This window comes from Corvus moneduloides, chromosome 7, assembly GCF_009650955.1.
Source record: "Corvus moneduloides isolate bCorMon1 chromosome 7, bCorMon1.pri, whole genome shotgun sequence".
NCBI classification, from domain to species: Eukaryota; Metazoa; Chordata; class Aves; order Passeriformes; family Corvidae; genus Corvus; species Corvus moneduloides.
The window spans coordinates 14,274,606-14,296,729 of record NC_045482.1 but is presented as its reverse complement, the minus strand read 5'-3'; the positions used below and the strand labels follow the sequence as shown (position 1 = coordinate 14,296,729).

The 22,124-nt window shown below is 39.1% G+C and overlaps 1 protein-coding gene across 1 annotated transcript in view; it reads right to left on the bottom strand.

Moving 5' to 3' along the window:
• RAPH1 (Ras association (RalGDS/AF-6) and pleckstrin homology domains 1) overlaps nucleotides 1-20,860 on the bottom strand; it is a 92,123-nt gene extending 71,263 nt beyond the window's left edge. The window contains 1 exon segment of the mRNA XM_032114350.1: nucleotides 20,492-20,860. The gene's annotated coding sequence lies outside the window, so the exon portion shown is untranslated.
• Between the last annotated feature and the right edge of the window lie 1,264 nt (nucleotides 20,861-22,124).

The window sequence follows — 22,124 nt, the reverse complement described above, 5'->3', positions numbered from 1 at the left end:
AACTATTATCAGCTGAGTAAATCTACACATACTTTTAGCAATTTTTTAGCAATACCTTTGTGAAATTCAGTCTATTTCTTACTGTAATCAGCATCTAAGTGCCGCAGAATATGAAAAAAAACAACAAACCACAACACATTTTGGATGGAGGTTTTCTTTGCATTTAGAAAACACACTCAGCTGGCTCAGAAGCAATAAAATCGTGAAGTTATCTTTCTATTCCAGGGTAAACTTTCTACAGTACTTTTCAAAGGAGTTTTTAGAAAAATGTCTCCACAAGCTATCCTGATGTCTTTTTTTTTTTTTTTTTTAAGCTCCCACTCCTCCAGTATAAAACAACAACTTACACATTAAAGCTTGAGCCAGGCTAACACCTCACTGTTGTGGAAAGGAAGAAATCTCCTTCCTCTCCATCCATTAGCGCGTTGCTCCAGAACATCACTGGGCCTGCTCAACCTTTAAACCATTAGAAAACCCACTCAACACTCCAAACACCAAAACAGCCTTTCTGCAGACGTAGCAAGCAGCAATAGATTGCCCTGTGACTGGACAAATATTAGAGCCAACACATTCTTTTGGGTTCATACCAGACTGCTGGGAGAGGGGACAGGGAAAGAAACAAGTGGGACTTCCCATTTTTGGGAGCAGCAAGTTCATCTGTAACAATCTCACCTGTAACCTGCAACTCCTTCTAGCTCAGAGTGTACTGTACAGTTCGAGCATCTTGGTTTTGTTTCTTAAGTTCATAATAAACAGAAAAACCCACCTTTCCCATTAGTACACAGAGGAATTTTCAAATGCTACCTGCTGTAGGGCACATGCAATCATGTATGTATGACACTGGAAAACCAGTATACTTTTGCTGAATTTGCATTTATGCTAAAATTTGATCAGTTTTACCAAATGAGTAAAATGACAAGTCTTAATAAATTACTTTCTCTGCAAAAATATTTAAAGTTTGTACTTTTTATTACAAACACTTAATGTTTCAGTACTTTGCAGGTATCAAGTTAATCCCTAGAGAAGACTACATTTAAACAGAAGTTGGAACAAGAAGAAAAAACCACAAAGCATTACCATCCATAAATACATTTATAAATCTGAATTCAGAAAACTTCCAGTTTTAACTCTGTAGCACTGAGGCACAAGATATGAAAACATAGCATGCTCACGCCATTAGCTTTCAAATTAGTGGCTAAACACAAAAATGGCATCTTACCTTTTGCACTTTTTCATTTAATGCTTACAAGCACTGGTCAGACATTTCTGCAAACTAGGAATTTACTTCACAAGCCAAAACACCTTATGTGTATCTGTGAGACTCTATTATGAGTCTCAGAACTAACCCAAAGGTACCATGTCTGCTTGGAAATATGTCCATATAGATAAATGTAATTTTAAAAAATATATTATTTATACAATAAAAATCTTGTCAACGTAAGCTGATCACTAGAGTAGTCTCTAGGTACTTAGAACATTTAAACATTTGTGTATGAGCAAAGCACAGCTCTGTTAAAAAGCATCATAGAACTGATGATATAAAGGTACAATAGCTATTGCAACACAAATTCCACTAAATAGTACAATTGGGAGTGGCTTACAGTTTAACAGGTCTGTATTTGTAGTGCTGTTTTCCCAAGTTATCAAGAACAAACAAGACATCCTTCCCTTGGATGTAACTGTTCCTTTGCCACATGAAAAGGCATAAAGTGGCATGAAGCTGCACCAGGGGAAGTTGAGACTGAACATCAGGGAAAAGGTTCTTCACTAAGAGGGTGACTGGGCACTGGAACAGGCTCTCCAGAGGCATGGTCACAGCACCAAGCCTGCCAGTTTAAGGAGCATCTGGATGACACTCTTAAGTCATGTCATATGGTTTTGGTTTAGCTAGTCCAGTGAGGAACAGGGAGTTGGACTCAATGATCCTTACTGGGTCCCGTCCAACTCTAAGATAAACCATGACTCTATGAATATCTCCTTCAGGTGCAGTGACAACTGTGCAGTTTACTACTAAGTGCATGAAGTTAAAGTCACTTCAATTTCTTGTAGTCTGAACCATACACAATTAACTAGCTGATAGAGGTTGCTTCTCCTGGCAGCGTAAAAAATATTCTGCAGCCTTCATACAAAAATGATTATGTCATAATACTCGAGTTCACATTTGTTTTAATGTTTGTATGTGGCTTCATTCAGATGAGCATTCACAATCAGCTGGCACCACCAGCACGCACTGAGCACCTCTGACTGCATAAGTAATGAGAAATAGGGTGACCTGCTTCAGGCAGAAACAACAGAGCACCCTTCCTCCTACATTTCTTCACAGCCCTCCAGACTGACTACACCATGTGCTTTTGAAACCCTTACATGCTGGTAAAACTACATCTGGTTTGGGGGTTTGCACCTTTTTTGGGGAGGGGGAGGGGAGGCAGGGAGGAGAGCATGAAAGGTTAATGCTATACCATAGTATTTTCAAAGAGAGCTAAATTCAAATTCTTTTATAAGACTACTGGTACCACTCATAATTCCAGGCAAGGACTCATAAGGGCTTACAAAATTCTGTGTAATGACCAGAAAATAACAGTGCCAAACTAAGCCTGGAGTAACTCAGGCAAAGTGAAATTTTTTTTTACTCTTTTCATCACATTGCCAGGGGCAAGACTGCAAAACTGCCTTGGAATGGCACTTTTACAATATCTTCTGCTACACCTTTATTTGGTGTAAAAACTACAAGAACCCTGCTACTCTGCTGTACATCCCTAATACCTTAATTCTAAGTTTTAAAATAAACTCTAATTGCAACTACACCCAATTTTTGTTTTTCAGTGTTTGCAGCTACTTTTCTCTTACAGAAAGATGAAGATGGACCCTCATATTCTGTTTTCTGGGAAAGTGAGAATGACTATTTTCCATTGTCCTTGTCCAGCAGAGACATATCTCTCTAAGACACGCAAATGGTATCTTAGAAATTTTTGGTTTCAAGAGGTGTACAGAGCTCAGTAATCAAACAAAGGTATCAGCCAACTATACTCTTGGCTGTGGCTAGAGTTCCTCATGATGCTCTGCACAAACAGCTTGTTGCTGCTGAAATCATCTGTCTCTAAAGAGCATCACGAAACATATATACTGTATTTATTATTATATTGTTATACAACTGAGAGTCCAACACACATCTTTCAGAAAATTTCAAGTAAGCAACAGTTTATCAAGAAACAAATGTTCCTGCCAAATATCAGAATGCCAGATGCCATCAAGGCTGAATCTTTCCTGAACTCAATGGGAAAATGGAAAGTTTGCAAGAATTCTAAATAAATGACTTCTAAACTAGCCTGGTATTTTAATTCCTTCATCTTTTGCTGATAGAAATATAATGATATTACAAAGATATTGTTTCAACAAAAAACCCAACAAAACTTAACATCTTTTACAGACACTGATACCACAAGACTGTTTAAAAAACTCAAAACTTTTGTAGATGTATTATATTATTAACACACACTGTTTCAGTTTTTTCTATAAAGCATAAAAATTCATGTCTTCATATGAAAACAGATACTATTTCAATCATTAAAATTTAGTTAGAAAACCAGGGCTAAAAAAGTGGTTAATACCACATTGCGTACTGAGTTGGCATCATGCTCCAAGAGCCATGTCCCTTCCTAAGGCAAATACAACCTCAGTGTACAGCACTGGTGCAGCCAGGCTCAGTTCCTTTCCAAAGTACTTAAGTCTGTGTTCACAAGGCTGATCGCCAGTGCTGTCATTTCCTTCAGTGTAGTTCAGAAAGCAGCAGGAAACGTGGCTCACAACAAATGCAGGAATACCGGACATATACAAACAAAACAGAACCTACCGTCCACTCTGAGCCTATTTTTGAAGTCTGACCAAATCTGCAACCTAACCATAGTGAACACCTCCCAGGACTAAGGGTATTCCGGTCATGAATTCTCAACACTGAAGATTTTTCTGCTATATAAAGCCAGGACAAACTCTTATTGTAGACGTACATTCTTTTGGCAGGACTAACTAAGGACTAGGTTATATCTAGCTCACAGAAAATTAGGTCACCCATTTCAAAAGCAAATATAAACTGCATGTTGAAGTCTGTAAGCATTTCATAGATACTCTCCCTCAACAGAAATTTGGAAGAGATTTATCACAAATTCTGCATACAGCTAGAATAATTATAAAGGCAGGAGGAAGGAAGTTCATATTTACAACCTTAGTCAAACAAAAAAAACATTGTATCATCTTAGCAGCTGTGTAAGAATTTGGAAAGCCTCTGAATAAAGTTTTTTTCTGAACATCCCAAAAGAACAATTATTTTTTTTCCTGGAACATATCATCTTTGGTATAAAGACCTCTCTAAGGATTGAGCCAGATGAATAAACTACAGAATACAACACTGAAAGTGGAATGTGTACCACAATGACTATTTTTACTGCTAAAGCAGCTGAGTTGACCACACTGTATAAGGAATGTAATTTGTGACACTAGAAATGCTAATTATTTGGACCACATTCACATCTTCATAAGGACAAGGGTTGGCAAGAAAGAACTGATCTGGCATTAATTTGCTGTAGCCAAAATGAGGCACAAAGCAGCAAGAGTAGCTATTTAAAATGTAGGTGACAAGAATCAGTTTAAAAGCCACATAACAATGAATCTCTTAATTCAGCACCACCTCAATATTTAAAATGAAAATAATTTCCCAGTTGTGCTTGTCTACTGCGCTATGAAAAAGTTTATGCAGATGCAGAAGTTTGTAGCACATTCCATTAGCCAATAGTCTCATTTCCTTGGATTGCTAGCAGTACACGTTGTGAAGTGGCTGGAAGATTTTTATAGCTTCATTTTTTGTAGAAAAGATTTTTACGCTTGAATCTTAGATCTCTATCTCAAGCTCAATCCAATCAAAGCAGCAGTACCATGAGAGGATTTACAATGAAGCTTAAAAAAAGAAGAATTATTTCATGGCCTTTATCATTTTTCTATCTTCCTTCAGACCTTCAAATGCCCATTCAAGTCTAAGTCTTGCTGGCACCTTCTTCCTATTACCTTTCCAAAGGATTTATAAAGTTTTGCTGATAGGAGCTACAGCCTAAAATACTCTAAAGGGCCAGCTTGTAACAAATCCGAACAGGCTTAAAAGCCAAAAAAGAAAATCAAAAATCATTTTTGCAGTTATAAATTTCACTCCACAGGGAGCTTTCTGCACATTCTCCTTTCAAGCCAACACATCTCTGCACTAAAAGTAGTTTATAACTACTAAAACATATAGCTGAATTCCTTGTGTGTATTTATTTATGAGTAACTTATGCCAGGATCCAAGTCCAGACTGTAAAGGAATGCTGCATTTGATAGTGCCACACCTCTGTTTCCATCAGCAGGAGGGGTACACTGGAATGAAACAAAACTGCTTCTTCACAGATCCTGAAATCTATATAGGTGATGGACTTCATCCACACTTCAGAACTGGAGATGTTACTCCATCACAAAAATGAGGTGTTACAGCCCTTCCTATTAAATCCCCACCTTCTGCTTCCTCCTTTTCCTCCAAAAGGAGCATGTTAAAGTGCATTCATACAGGTCAGGGCCTCTTGTCTTGTTCATTTACATCACAGCAAGCAGTTCCCTTACTAACTCTAGAACATACAAGAGGGATGGGCAGAGAACACGGTCCAGTAGCCAGAAATGAAGCTCTTTTGTCATATATGCCATGACATTAATCTCCCTTCTCCTTCTACACAGTAGTAGAAACAGAATTAACAGAATTTGGTTCCTGACCACAAAAATAAACAAGGATCTTTTTAAAAGCTGGAAAATAGGGCAAGGTAGAAAGAACAGCTCTTCAACTGGTACGACAGATCACTAAAGCCAACCAAAAATGAAATCTGATTTTAAGAAGGGTAGTCTAACTTCAGTAAAACATGATCAGTGCTTTCTGATTCTAAGTCTAGCATCCAACAACACTTTCATCAATGCTTTTCAGGAAGACTTCTAGTAATGTGACAGGGATTGTGCCGCATTAGATTTCAGATGTAAATCTTTAATGAGAAAAGATTTTTTTCATACCACAGCCTGATAAAAGACAAGTTCATTGTTTCTAGCATAAATGAGGGAAGTTACGTTTGGGCCTCTAAAATAAAGTAATAGAGGACCATAAGAGAGTCCGCCCAGAAACAGACAAGACATTTGAATTTTCATAGCACATAGGTGTATTAGGAAACAAGAGACTGAATTATGTTATTTGTGACTCAGTGGCTGAAAAGATCTGACATAAGCCAAAGCAACAGTTATTTTAAACAGGTCACATGATCACAAGCCATTTTATAAAAACCTGAAAACATCCACACCATCTGAGTTAGGTACCTAGGCTCAAAAATCTGAGCATATGTAGCCTCTATATATATTTGTATAGAATGGAAGATCAAGAAGTTAACCACCAAATTGATTTTGCAGGCTGGAGTGGGACAAAAATCAGACTTAAAATCAGATCAAGGACACCCCAAACATTTAATAAAGTACAAAGGAAAAGGTGGGTTTTTCTTAGAAAAAAAACCCATGCTTTTTGACACTACTATGCAAAATATTACAGATACTGTATCCAAAATAACCTCAAGGTACAAATAAAGAAAACAACCAAACAAAAAATAGTTAACAATGTTATGAATAACACAGAAATCATCCAGAAGTTCAGTTCACAGGTCATGCTGTATAGAAATGAGATGAAAGATACTAATAAAACAGTTTAAAAAGTGACTAATTCCAATATCTTCATTATTGTACTTTCTTGATGCAAAGCTCCCACATAAGTTTAAATACAACATCACTCCCCTCTCATAATCAAGTACTGAATGGAGCAGGAAGACCTCTCCTTCCCTGCATAAACTAAACTATCTGCAGGGCACAGCAGACAATCCAAGCAACTTGTATATGCAAAGTCAGAAAGCCCAAGTTTCTCTACATAAATCTTCTGATTTATCTCAAGCAAGTAAGGTCTTTTTTTTGCAAGAGGAAGTGATAGCAGAAAGAAGACAGTGTTAAGAAGTCAAGAAAGGTTAGTGTATTTGAGACTGGACAACATTACACACATACAAAAGACAGCACATACCATTTAAGTAGTAATTTTACAAGTCAAAGACTGGAAGGAAGACCTCAACAGCTTTGTCTTAAAATAGCCAAGAAACCACAAAGACCAAAAAACCCCGACCACGAGACTCTCCACCCCTTTGCAAGCAAAGGAAAGCAAATTAGGTAAGTCCACTTTCTGTAGGAAAAAGAAAAACATACCCAAAAATCAGTGGAAGAAAGTTGGGAATGATTTCCACATACTGCTGTTGTTGCAATGCTAAACACTGCTAGTCACATGGACCAAGAATGCATTCCTGGTACTCACTACTATCATTTTCTAGCTGCAAATGTATTAAAAAGATCAGAAAGTTAGAAAAGAAAAAAGCCTTTTATTTACACCGATATAGTTTTTCCACACTTGCTCACGAACAGCACTAGTACAGAGGCACATAGTATTACCAACATATTCCATTACTAGACTACTCAGACTTAAGTCCCACTAAAGTCTTTAAGACATAGTTAGATTTTAAGGTTGGTTTCAGCTTTTTTTTTTACTAAACTATTTATACGCAAGGTAGATTTTATTGTGGTGGTGGAGCTGAAACAAATTCTGTTTTCATGCAGATGGATTTGACTCTCAGCTGAAAATACTCTTTTGCATTTAACAGAAATCTTGCAACACACTTTTAAGGATGATACATATAAATAGAATAGATAAGGAAGCACTTACCTGGGCAATTTCCCCATAATATTGAAGGAAGTCTTAGAAACAATTCTATTTTACTCAACTTAGGGAAAGCCAAAGATATGGATCAGGTTGTTTTGCTGTCCTTTTACTGTTCAACAGTATTCTAGAATCTTAACCTCACATTCTGATACTGTCCAGTTACACAGCAGTATAGCAAAAGCCTGACATAAGTGTGACCAGTGAAAAGTTAGTGCAATAACCACTCTTCGAAAGCCTGGCCATGAACATGCACACAGGAATTTTAGTCAAGAAACTAGCCAAAACTCGTTATTTAATGGACAGTAGCTAGAACAATCAGCAGCAAATGACTCAACAATGAGGTGCTAGTATGCTATAAGTAGCATTTGCTCTGTCAGAGCTGCCAGTGGACCTTCATGCTCTGTAAGGGAACTGCCTGGCTATGGTCCCAAGGCAATACCACTGAGAATGCCTACCAGGAATCCATGCCTGACTGCCAGCACTGTTTCAATGGCACTGTCTCTTTCTGTTCAGCGCAACTACTTAGGAACTCTGGAAATGAAACAGCTCAATTGCAAGCCAGAGTGTGTCCCACATCATTCAAGAAGTGATACCTGTAAAAACCAAATGGGATGCATCCTAAGACCTTGTTTGTTCCTGGTCTCAGCTTGTCATCTGATGTCACAACCTTCTCTCAGAAGAAAACAATTAAAAGAGCAATACATCTGTGGAATCATTCACAGCCCTTGTGCTAAGCAGTAAGGTCAATTCTAACAGCACCTCCTTCCAGCTCTATTACTCCTAACAGTTAAAAAACCCTATCTTAAAAATTCAATCAAGTCACAGAAACCAAGTTCTCAGCCCCTTTTTCAGTTCCTCTGCATCATCTAAGAACTTATTCCAGCTGAGGAGAATATGCACAAAGCACAAGATTAGCATAGCTCACAAATACTATCCAACCTCCCACCACGTGCATTTTGAGATGGGGAACACCAAGAACAATATCCTGCCCAGTTCTCAGGTAACAGAATATTTCCTGTGGGACAGTTGTAGCCAACAACACCTAAGAGCATGCATACAAACATAAACCTGAGTGCAGGAAGGAACAGAGCACAGAAAAATGTATTCTTCTACCTATCCAGTTTCAAATCAAGAAGCATTTCAGAAGCAAACATTCCAAGATCAATTCCCAAAAAGAGGACAAGAGAGCTACACAGACAACTTTCAAAACTACTCATTGTTTGCAACTCAACTAGAGAACTGGAAGACTATATGAAGAAAAAAAAAAGATTAATGTAACAACAGAGCAGAAAAAGTGTGCCTCAAAGATGACAAGGACAGCATTTAATGCATAATATAATGCTTCCTCTGCGGCAGACCTAACTTCCTCTTTTAAAATAATGTCCTGTTCCTCAAGACACTATAAAAGCTCAGCAATACAGAGAGGGCACAAATCAATTTTTTACAGAATGCAAAGTCATGGGTATTATTTCAGTGCTTATTTTGATCATCTTTGAAAAGTAATAGATCAGAATTAGTTAAAAACATATTTTCTAAATACAATCTATAAAGTATATTGGCAGCACAGCGGCAATAAAAATATAAAAACTACGTAATTATCTATCTGTATGCCATTAAATACCAGGCTTCTGCATGCACAGCTAATGACAAAGTTTATCACTATTTACTGATGTTGAAATACAAGCCTCAAACCATACATTCAAACTAGTTCCATGTAGCTACACAGATGAGTTTTGATGCACACAGAGCCAGACTGCTGCTACCCTCCCCAGGGAAATGTTACTTATCACATTATGAATGTAAGCAGAACTTCAGAAATTACAGCAGAAATATTAAGTAAACTAAGAGCATCTATTACTGGATCTTCAATTACCCCACAGAGTTGTGTTCTTCAGTTTAATAGATGACTGCATCACAGTATTACAACTCTCCACAATGAGTCATGTCAGGCAAAATTTTAAGTTTTCTTTTCAAAAAGTGAACTAATACTATAATATTTTAAATAGTTAACCATCTACATATTCCAAATTCTGCTAAAAAACCAAAACAATTTCATACCCTACATACTACCATTTTAAACAATGGCTATCACTATACTCCAAAAAGTTTGATAATTCACTATGAGTGTCTTGGAATAAACAGACATAATAAAAGGCACTGATTTATGACGCACAGTATCAAAATACAAAATATTTAGTCATGTTGCAAAAACAAGAAAAGCCCTACTTTTGAACATAAGTTAGTTCGATATTCTTGTCAATAATACTGCCTGAATCATGCTAAAATACCAACAGTTCATTGCAATCCAGCAGAAGTCATTTTAGGAATGAAGCAGCAGCTGCTGAATCTATCAGTAGGCTATGCCTTCTTAACTCTTATGGGCACATCGAAATACAGTGAAGGCATGCGCAGTTGTAAACCCAAATATTTAAGTCCACACTGGAAGGCAAAAAGAATGCAGACAACATGAGGCCAGCTGCAATTTTCACACTTTCATAAGAGAACAACTGATCCTTTATCTTGCTTTTCAACTCACTCTAAAATAGAAAAAAAAAAAACATTTAGGCAGCTTTAACTAGAACAATGTACTATACAAGACACATCAACATACTGTAGCATTTTACCATGTTTCCTCAGATCATGTGTATAGAAATGTTGTTCTCAAATGCTACAGCCTGTCAAGAGTTCTGTTAAAGAGCACGCCAGATTAACCTTATGCCAGAAAGTTAATAATGAGCATAACTACAAAAAAAAAAAAAAAAAAATTCTGGTCTCCTACTTTCAGGTGATGCACATTCTAAACTGAAGGAAGACCATGTACCTTCAAGATCAGAAAAATAATGCAGGTGGAATTCAAGCTCACAAGGGGTTATATTAACCTATACAAAATGAAGTCACTAGATAAAGTCTTAGGAAGACATTGCTTTAAAGCATATTCTCCTGTTTTACAAATACAGTCCTATTTTATTACTGGTTAATGCATTTCTTAACACTTAATTGTAAAGAGACATGAAGTTGGCCCATGGTCACATTATACAGGACAAAATTTGTGTTGCTATTTTAAGAATTAGAAAGTATACACTTCACAAGAATTACTGGAAAACATTAATCATCAGGAGTAATAAATAATGAGGAATAATTTAAAAAGTGAAAGATAACATCATAACTTGCCTTGTGTACTGCACTCAAATCAGTTAGGCCATAAAGCAAGCAACAACAGGTTCAATTTAAACTCTTTCCATGACAAGGATAGCAAGATAGCGTGTACATTAAATCACAGTAATTTGTATCAAGTGAATGTTGTTCTCCTACACTATGTGTATTTTAAATCTAAAGGCCACACAAAGCTAATATAATTTAATGACCTAGAAAAATAATAGACACATAAAATCACTCCCTAAGCTTTCAGGCCTCACAGTCAGTCTGAGCTAACTTTCTTCATCATACCCGTAAATACATTAACTACCTGATCCTTCAGGAGAATGAAGATTGACACCTCTTTGCAAAAAGAGAGGCACCCAAGTAATCACAGTTCAAAAAGGAGACATCACTGACGTTGGAAGTGCATAGTCTGAAAATACTTTGTTTACTCTGTGCTGGACTTTCAACCTCACAATGCACGTCAGTCATTCCAGAAATATTCTTTTCCGGCTGATAAAAGATAATCTAAGATTCATTATAAAGTAGTAATAACTAATCCCAAGGGCCTTTTTTTATTTTAACTTGTGGGTTTTGAGAACCTTCTGAAGTTTTTGCACACATTCAAGCTAAACAGACATAAACAGTATCAAAACAAAGTTTCATTCAAGCTAATTACAAGGACAGTGCTTTTGGGGGGTTTGCCTTCTCTTATTCTTAACTAGAACATCTCTGATTTTCACTAACTGGGATAGGAAGCACAGAAGGTTAAGCTGTATACTGCACAATCAACCGGACAGCAGTTAACACAGAGCATTTTTCATAAAGACACTTTAAAATGTTTCACTTTAACAACTGTGATGTGGATATGTGGGTCCTCTTGAAAATTTCACTCATTTCCCTACTGTTTCCATTTTCTGCTCTGCAAGCTGCCAGAAAGGAAGAAACACTCACATTTTTCTATGGGACCCTCCTCCTGCCATGTAATTGCTGAAAATGAGACTTCTCACTTTTGCTGTGCTTCTTAGAAAGCATCTCAGAGGTCTCTAATCCAGAACAACTGAACATTTCTTTATGAAAATAATTTTTTCCTTCTACGCTAGGCAGGAATTTATTTCTGGCAGTCACATCAATCTGACAAACAGCCTTTCAGTTTCACAGAACTGATCATATCACTAAGTAACTTATTAACAGACACAACAGAGTAGAGGTGAAATAGTGATCTTCTCTTACCCAGCTTCAGCTAGAACTGTTCTGACCTGTGACACGCTCACAGATGGATAAAGTTTCAGCAAGTATTACTGCTTTGCAAGGTTACTAGTGACTGAAAACTACTGACTTCCCTCCTCCACCCCTAAACAAAATGCCCCCATTTCATAGACAGAAGAACTATCAGACACAACTACTGTTGACTAAACTCCAGAGTACCAGAAATGTGCACTGATACACACAACTTGCAGAACACTTTTCCAAGAACAGTGTGCAATCACCCGTGTTTCTGTCAAAGCCACTCAGACCCACTCCTTCAAGTAAAAGGTCATTCTCTTGAGTCGTGCATTAAAGATCTAAGTGACAACTTCCTTGGAGAACAGAGGTCTGTATGTCATTTTTATTTAAAGGCTTAGAATAACCTAAAATGAGTTTTTTCATCAGGGGAGTTTTTTTTTAAATGCATTATAAACCACATTTGTGCTAAGTCTTTAGTCACCTGTGAAGAAGAATGATTACTGACACCTTGAAAGTCCAAACTAGCATTGGTGTATTAAAACAGATTCTAACAATGGTTAATTCAATTTTAAGTAGTGAAACAAGTTCACAGTGATCTTTCTAGCAAGGAGAAGAGCAAGAAGCAAAATTACTAAGGTAAGGACAAGTAAGTGTTTAGCATGTTTGTTTGAGGTTTTGTGCGTGTTTTTCTTTCATCTAGACTCCAATGACCTTTATATATAGAAAATCAACTCAAGCATGGTTTAGTGGTGGACTTGGCAGCGCTAGGCTAATGGTTGAACTCGATCTTAAAAGTCTTCTCCAACCTAAATGATTCTATGATTCTATAAATAAAGACAGCTTGGAATGCTTGGCTTCTGGCATAGAATCAATATTCCTATGGCCTCATCACCATACAGGCATGAACCAGGCAAGTCAGGATGAAATCGAGAACAGCCCATACACAGGTGAGAAACTGCTCAGGAACAGCCAGCAGTGCGGTATCAAAGACTGAGGCTTTAAGTCCAGACACAGTCCATAAGTACTGTACTTCCCACAGAACAATTGTGAGAAATTTCCCTGGGCAGTGAACACTGTCCTTGCTTCTGCAGGCAGCTAGAATAGATATTGCATTTATTTTACACAGGGTCTCAGAGTTAACACAAATTTAAGAACTTAGGATCTCATCTTCATTTACTCTCCAGCAACAATATGAGAAAACATGAGGGAACACTCTCATAGTCATAATGAAATGGTTTCATATTTGTTAGAGTACTTCTCTTCTTACCTAATTCAATACTTCTTGTTCTAAATTATAAAAGAGTAACAAGCAATGAGCTCAGAGACAAAGTAAAAAAAAAATCCCATGGGATTAAAATTAAGGCAATTAGTATGCAAACACAGTATTTCTGCAAAGCTAATAAGCTTCCCATGCCAATTTCACCTCTGGAACATCATCATTAGGTGGCAAAAATCAGTCTTGTACCTAAGATTTTTGAAAGTATGTTTTCCATGCTGAGCTAGAATCCATCCCCGTTTTATAAAGCAGCTTGTCCAAATATGTACAGATAACATTATCATCTAGATATGAAAATGAAATTATTTACAAAATCACAGGGCAAAGTATTTCCTGCAACAAATTCTGAAAGTCTTTTCATGCTCCTAAGATGCAAACAGCAGCCTAGAAAGGAGTTTGTCCTTATTTTTTAAAATGCCTTTACATCCCAGAAGTAAAAGAATCTTAAATTCTGCAAAACAGTACATGATCTAGGAAGATGCATAGAAGGATGTAGCTTCTCTTCTTCTTTCAGCAGCCCCCAACACATCACCTCTTCAATTTTATCAATTTGGCACACTGTGGATTATGCTGTTAACTGGATCACAGAATTTATATGGATTTAATCTTGCCCATCTCTGCTTTTTTTATGAGTATTTTTAATGCGCAATAGTCTAGTGATTTCTAAAGCTATCTAAGGATAATTCCGTCAGGAAAGTGTAAGGGGGGAAAAAAAGTTCTCCAGGCTCCACTTTTACTAATACTATCCCTTTAGGGGACCCTACAAGGAAAAAAAAAAGCCCACTGAGTAGAACATAGAGTTCTTGAGACTGGGTCAGCACTGTCAGAGATGCAAACACAGACTATTCCAGGCCTAGCAAACGCATCTGTACAGAGATTAGCAACTGAACAAGTATTTAAACAACACATGGGGAACTCTACTTCCTTCAGAGAACCTGCACATTTGTTTTGCTGATGCTATCTTCGATACCAACTCAGTCTGCGGTGACATCACATCTTTTTCACTACTGGTATATCACAAGGATCGATCCAGCAACTTCACAGTTAAACATAAAAGTACCACTACAAATCTACACAACCTTTGACAGAGAGAAAAATCTGTCGAACATAGTTTCAATATACTTTCCCAGTGATTAAACCAATCAAATCAGCATTTTAGACAGAATATTTCACCATAATAATAGACATTAAAGAAATCCACAGACATCAACAGAGCACTAGGGCTTTTTTCATCACTGATTGAAACAATACAGGGCAAAACTGTCTTAGCATAATCTCTAAATTCTAAGAAGAATAAAATTCCACATTCACAAAACCCCCCACATTATGAACTCTGTGTTGCAAAGTTAGCATTTTTCACACTATGCAGTAATTCACTCAACACTTACTTTTCCACTTAGCAGGCAATTTTATTACATATATTGAAGGAACTTAACTGCAAAGGTGGTATCAGAGTAAGAATTCAACCATTTGAGATGGGACTGTTTTATCATCAATGCTTGATACATACTATTATTATATATAGTATTATATATACATACTATTATTATATATACTATTATTACTATAATACTACATATTATTTGCACTTCTAACACTATTCAATGATACAGCCTTTAAAATACAATTTTACAAGCAGATAATGCAAATTTGCCAATTACAGTTTCGGTAAGGTTTGCAATTAAGTTGTTTGGACACTTCTGAAAACATTTTTCCTTTTACCATGACCAAATGGATTTCAGAAAATGAAGTATAATTTTGCACAGAGTAATCCTTGACGAGTTTACAGTAACTTCCTTGAAGAACCAGCAGAATTTTTCACAAATCACTGATACACAACTGTACAACAGCAGAACTAGACACTACTTGCCCAACAACAATTTTAGTTTGGGCGAGCAATTTTACTAGGAGTCTATAAAAAAGTTCAAACATTGAGACTATGATCACATAGAATAAACTACCTTTTCTGTGCTACAGGTGGCAGTTCTTAAGGCAGAAAAGTGGGAACATGATGCCAGAATTTGCATCAAGATGAAATCTACCCATGTATCATGCAACAAGCTCTACTTGGAGCTTTTCTTTCGGGAGAAAACTGTTCCCTCCTACTGAAGAGCCACGAAGGCAACACTTAAAGTAACCACAAGAAGTAACTTATTGCACATCTTGACTGTAAGCACAGAACAGTTCCACTTCTTTTAAAATTTACTTTAACCCAGTATTGAGGACAAAAAGACACCAAGAATAGTACAGGTCCTACCAACTGCTAAGTCTTTGGGAAAAGGGAAGGACAATGAGACAATCACAGCAATGGCAGCAGCAAAGGACCCTATGCCAGCAGCGGGCAGAGGGCTCTCACTATCACATGAACAGAGGTTTCTGCCAGGCCCTCTACTACTGCTCCCAAAGCTTTCTGAAGGGTGAAGTTATCAGAGAGGATGAAAGATGCCAATGAGCTTCCCTCCAGCCCCTTTCTGAATGTGTGTTTCAGACAGCATGTTTTTCCACTTCAGATCTACATTTGAGAAAAATGATATTTCTATATAATTTCTATATTTATATTTAATTCTATATTTAACTTCTCCAAGACTTTTTTTAGATGAAAGTGCAATACTGACACAAGTAATAAAACTTAGCAGTCACAAAACTGGACAATGATGTCACTTCTTGCTCCTATTTCTTTCTAATCCTGATCTGCTAGAAATCAGCTATTCTGATGTAATTAAACAGCAGGAAACAGTAAGGTGCTTGTATATGAACACAACTTGGCATTCTAAACACTTAAGTTGACAGAATACTGACACCCTCACATGACCATTTCATCAGATGCCAAATACAGTAATTAGAACAATACAATGTTAACATTGCAATAAGGGATGATAATTCCGATAATTTTCACAGAAAATGAGAACAATCCATATTCAGTTTATCATTTCCGCTATGCAAGATCAGTGCATTTTTACCAGCAACCTGAGTTCTTGAACACTACAGTATTGACTTAAGTAAATATAAGAGTTCTACTACTGCGGATAGCAATTCCCTCACCAGACTCACTGTAATATTTTTGTATAAGAACTTTCACCTTATACGCTGCTCTCTTGAAAAGACCAGAGGCAATGAAGATTCAGTCACCTTTTTGATAACATTTGTTTAAATTATTTTGATGAATTTTTGAGATTAGAAATTCAGTAACGGGTAAAAATTATATTCTGTGACTGTTCTTACATCATCCCTGGAATTCCTTCCCCACCCCCAGGCCTGTCTCCCCCCTCTCCTCCCCTCCTAAAATCCAACTAACTCACTAAGATGTAAGAAAGCAACAAATTATTTTCCTAATATTTAACGTTAGGACAGTTTCAAATTCTCATGTACGTCATCTTTCTCCATACAATTCCTGACAAGTACAGTGACAGCTCACAGAACAAGACATTTCAAGAGCTCTTCACTAACAGATGGATTTTAAAAAACAAGTTCAACAAACAATCTATTTAACACCTTACACAAAACACTTCCACTATAGCTGGATATAGCAAGTAACTAAAACTCCTACTTGGAACAAAATACAAAAGTGACTTTAATTCATTAAGATGTCAGAAAATATCAGTCAATATATCTGGATCAAGTTGCATAAAAATATTCTGCAGATACTTTTCTTAGTCTTTATATAATTTTCCTATATGAATGATTATAACCTGTTATAATGTTATAATGATTATTTATCACTATTGAATTTTAGTTCTTTCTCCCAGGGACTGATATGTTTAATTGTATAGTTATTACTAATTTCTCGTATTAACATATAAAAATAATAGGCCATTTTAAATGAACACTTTTTTAAAGTGATGAAGATACTTGCAGACTAACAAGAGAAACTTAAAATCCCTTGCTAATGTGAAGATCAACTATAACAGGCAATTACAGAGCAAGTTTCTTTACTGGCATTCCCTAACCTTGCAGACATTCCTTAAGGTAGAAAACATTCCATGTATGTACTCACTCAAAATCTGTGACAGCCAACTACCAAAGATATTTTTTGAATTCTTAAAGAGAACTTACCCATTATATCAACTTTTGTTTCATAATTTATGTCTTCTTAAACAAAATTAATCCCCACATAGAAATGGGTTAAACCTGACTACTCAGCAGTCTGCTGTCATTTCAACGTATTATTAACCCTTAGCAATAAAACAGATCTGGATCACACCTTTTTATAAGGCTTGTTCATCTGACATTGCCTGATTTAGCTGTAAATCAACACATTTTCTTCTAGCAATTGCAGAGGAAGGGTGTGAAACATGACAAAATGGCTTATTAGTGGGGCCAGAAACAGAAATGGGACATTTCTGGCTTCGATAATTGTTTGCAACAAGTTCTAGATTTAATCAGCAGGGTCCTCAGTATGAACAGATGTTAATAGGAAGTTGTGAAGTACATTATTTCAGTTCTACTTGAAAATTCCATAATAAAACCATTGTTTAACATAACAGAAAAGGCGGAGTGTGATTATTTTGCAACCTTTGGCTTTATTTGTTACATGAGTGACTTGGATTTGTCTTCTATTAAGGTGATGTAAATTACTTAATGGCTGGGATCTTCAGTGCCATTCTCCCTAGTATTTGCCTAACTGGCTTAGTCACTCAGATTTAACTCTGTCCCAGTTTGATAGGTTTTTACTTCCCCCTCCAGTGGCTGAAAACCATTTGAAGAAGGAAGGCAAATATGACCAGTAAAAATGAGACTAACACAGGATAAGGATCTTCAATTTAAAGCACAAAGAATTAACTATTTCTAGCTAGAAAAGCCAGTTGATTCTATTGAAAACCTTAATGCTGACTGAGTAGATAAAGGACCAAATTCAAACAAAGAAGCAATAGCTAAAAAAGGTTAAGTGGTTTGGGGGAAACAAGGCAATACCCATATATTCTGATAGCCAGAAGACTGAGACACCCTTTTGAAAAATAAAGCCTCTTAAAATCAACCACAGTGAACCATTACCTACAAAAGGCATCACAGCCTTTGCAGTTTCACACAATACTTTAAACCAACAGGTGTTCTCTGCACCAAGGCTTACTTTACTGAGAAAGGAACAGGCTGCAACACACCAGAAGCTGACAGCAGTTTATGTCAATACACTATTCCATTGTAAAAAAAGTATTTTAAATTCAAACGTGAAGGCAACAGTCTCCAGATACTACGCAAGGAAGGCAGATTAAAGATGCAAAATTTGCCAGTGTTCTCTTTCACATTATTTTTCACACTCTTTTAAGAGATTAACAGCTGGTACACTACACTGCTTTCCTGAACTGTGGTTTATCTCTTATTAATACTTTTCTCACTGTCACCACATACTGAGTCAGAGAAGTAGTGGTAGAAGGATGCTTCATTGCATATCATCTGAGTATAAAAACGAAGCCATTTTAAGGAAATACCTATCTGACAATCAAAATTGTACAAGGACAATAAACAAATTCCTTAGTGATACTTACCTTTCTGTTGTATGAAAGCAAAAAGTTTCTGTAACATGGATTTCCGTACGGTAATTTGACTATCAGCCAGTGATATGAAAAATCACACACCAACCTAGGTGCAGAAAAACAGTTCTGTGTTCCACTATCCACCACACCCAACCAAGAATGGTATTAGTGTACTAAACAGGGATGTGTCTAGATTTTTATACAACTTATATGGAAAGTATTCCCTAGATTATGACCTATACTTTTGTTCTTCAAGATGATTTATCAAGTAATTTTCCCATTCCTCTATTTTAACAGGAAACTTCTCAGTGGAGAAAAGCTGATTAAAGACAATAAAATTGGAAGAGTGGTTGTTTCAGACATATTGTTTCCATAAACACCTAGAATTCATCAATTAATTTTTCTGCTCTAAGGTAATGTATCCATGTCTGGAGGGCACTGGGGGAACAGACAAAAACGGGCAATTTCTTCAGGATGGATTGGGTGTGATTCTACAACCTCACAAAACATTCATCTATCACATGAATGGTAAAGATATTAGACGTATGAAATAGTTTACATTTGCCAAATGGAGTGTACCTGTAATCCACCAGTAAAAAATAAATTGTACTACACAGACCGCTGTTCATCCCCTTCTAAACACCAACAGCCCAGTAAAATATACAATACTAGTAAAAATGATAAAATGCAGAGACAGTGTCCAAACACGCAGGTGATTGTTTTCCGCCCCACAAGATAACAAATTCAAAAAAACCCAAAATCTTCCAAAATGAACAGGTAAGTCACTGGCTTCTTAAGACAACCAGCTTTAGTGCAGGAGAAAAAGAAGTATAGCCATATGAATTTTACAAGGTCACGTGACACTCCTGTATACAGACACTCCTCCTTTCCCTCCCACCATCAATGATTTTCCCCATGCAGAAAAGATAATATACCACTCTCCCAGTTTCATGAAAACCAACGCACGCATCAAGCTTGCTTGGGAGGCTCTTCGCAAACCAACCTGCCTTCAGTAAGTCATATGGCTAAAAAGCTTAAAAGATTTCAGGTTTGGGGATTTGGTGTTTGGTTTTTAACCCATCACTCCCTCTCGCACCAGGAACGAGGATTTGCGCGGTTTTTTCCGCGGGCAGCAGCGCGCTCCTCGGCGATGCCTGCGCCGGGGACCCGACTGCCTGCGGCTGCACAGGGTGGAGACTCACTCAGGCTGACATTGTCTGGATGCCACACACACTACATCCCTCGCGCATCCCCGGCTCACTTCCCAGCCTCTTCCGAGGCATGTCTCTCATTCGGGGAAAACCCGGGGGGCACACACACACAAGAAGCCTCCACCACTCACGAGCACAGCACAGCCTCTCTGGAAAAAAACACCCGATCGTGTCTGGGGCGTGGAGGGGCGCAGGACACAAGCGTGGGCCAGTAAATACGCGCCCCTCCCGCACCCCTTCGCTCCAGTGCTCCCGCCCAGCCCCGGCGGTGCCTCGGGGGCCGAGGGGAAGCGGCAGGAAACGCCGCCCGCCGGCTCTGCCACCGCCGCCCCCCAGAAAGGAGCGACACGAAGGCGGCTCCGCCACTCACCTCGCCCCGGCTCCGGGGGAGCCCCGGCGGGCAGCGGCGACGCCCCACAGAACAGAGGGAAGAGGCACCGGGTTCGCTCCCGCTCGCTGCCGGCGGCGGCAGCCGGGTCCGCTCCGCCCGCAGACCCCCTCGGCGGCGGCGGCGGCGGCTGCTGCTGCTGCTGCTACTGCTACTGCTCCTCCTGCCGCCACTAATGGTGGCCGCTGATACCGGTTCCTTTCGCCGCTCCCTTCCTTTCCCGTTCCTTGTTTCCGCCGAGCGCGGAACCGCCTCCGCCCGGCGGCCGAGGCGCGTCCCTGCCCGGCAGCGGAGACGCCGCTCGCCACACGCCGCTGCCGCCCCAGCACGGCCGCCGCTCCGGGCTCCCCCCGCCGCTCACTTCCGGCGCGCGGGCCGCGCCTCGCCCCGCCCTGCCGGGACCGGCGCCAGCCACGGGGGGCGGCGACGGCCCCGCAGCGCCGGGGCGGCCGTTGGGCGCGCGGGGAGCGGTTGGGCGCGCGAGCGGCCGTTGGGCGCGCGGGGGGCCGCTGGGCGCGCGGGCGCGGCTGGCGCGCGCGGAGCCGATCGATCCCCGCGGAGCCGATCCGCTGGTGCCGATCCTGACGGAGCCGATCGATTCCTATGGTGCCGATGCCCCGGTGCCGATCGATCCCTGCGGTGCCGATCGATCCCTGCGGTGCCGCTGAGCGGGTCCGCCCGCGCCGGGCGGTGGCCAGCGCGCTCTCGGCGGGCGCTGCCCGCGCCCGAGGCACCCTGGGGCTGCCGTTCCGTCGGCAGGTAAAGGCGCTGGGGGACATTCCTCGTTCCGATCACCGAAGGTTTCTGTCGTCAGCAAATTACCAAACCCTACCGAAATCCTCGGTCGTGTGTCCCGCTTACCCTCGGCCAGCCCCAGACCGCGCCGCCTCGGCTACGCTCTGCCCCGGCGGAGAGTTTGCCCCCGTTTTTCATCCTACCACAGCTTCAGGGCCGAGATCACAATTTTAAAGTTATTTACAAAATGGATAAACGCATCGCTTGCTACTGCAAGTAGTGCTATAGGAGAGGAGATTCGCTTAAATACAGTTTATTGCCTGGGCTCGAAGCTACAGCGCAGGAGAGGTGGCATCCACGCTGCCTTCCGCCGGGAACGTGCTTCTCCTCTGTGCTACAAGCGCTGTCTATTGTAACAGAGCACAGGCATGTTGTACATCAGCTTTTATCTGTCAGTATTTGACAGGGAGAAAACTTCAGTCAGTTAAAGCACAGTATTTTCCGTAAATGTGAACAATTATGCAAAATGATGCTTGTTGTTTTACTACTGTAAGTACTAATTTACCAATGAGATTACAAGCTAGGTCAACAGCAACATGAAGAGCTGTTTAAAATACAAGCTAGTACATGGAGAAAATTGTTTTCGTGTGTACATACAAGTAAGTAATTTGAAAAACGAAGTTCATCCATATAATTCTCACATATTTAGCAAAGAATTTTTGCTATATAAATTCACTTTAATATGTAATCACTTCTGGACAACATAATAAAATGTTGCCAATTAACAACATCCCAGACAAGCTGAGATCAAAGTTATGGATGCAGAAATATATAAATTATCAATATGGAATAAAAATACATGTATTCATCACCAAGAGAC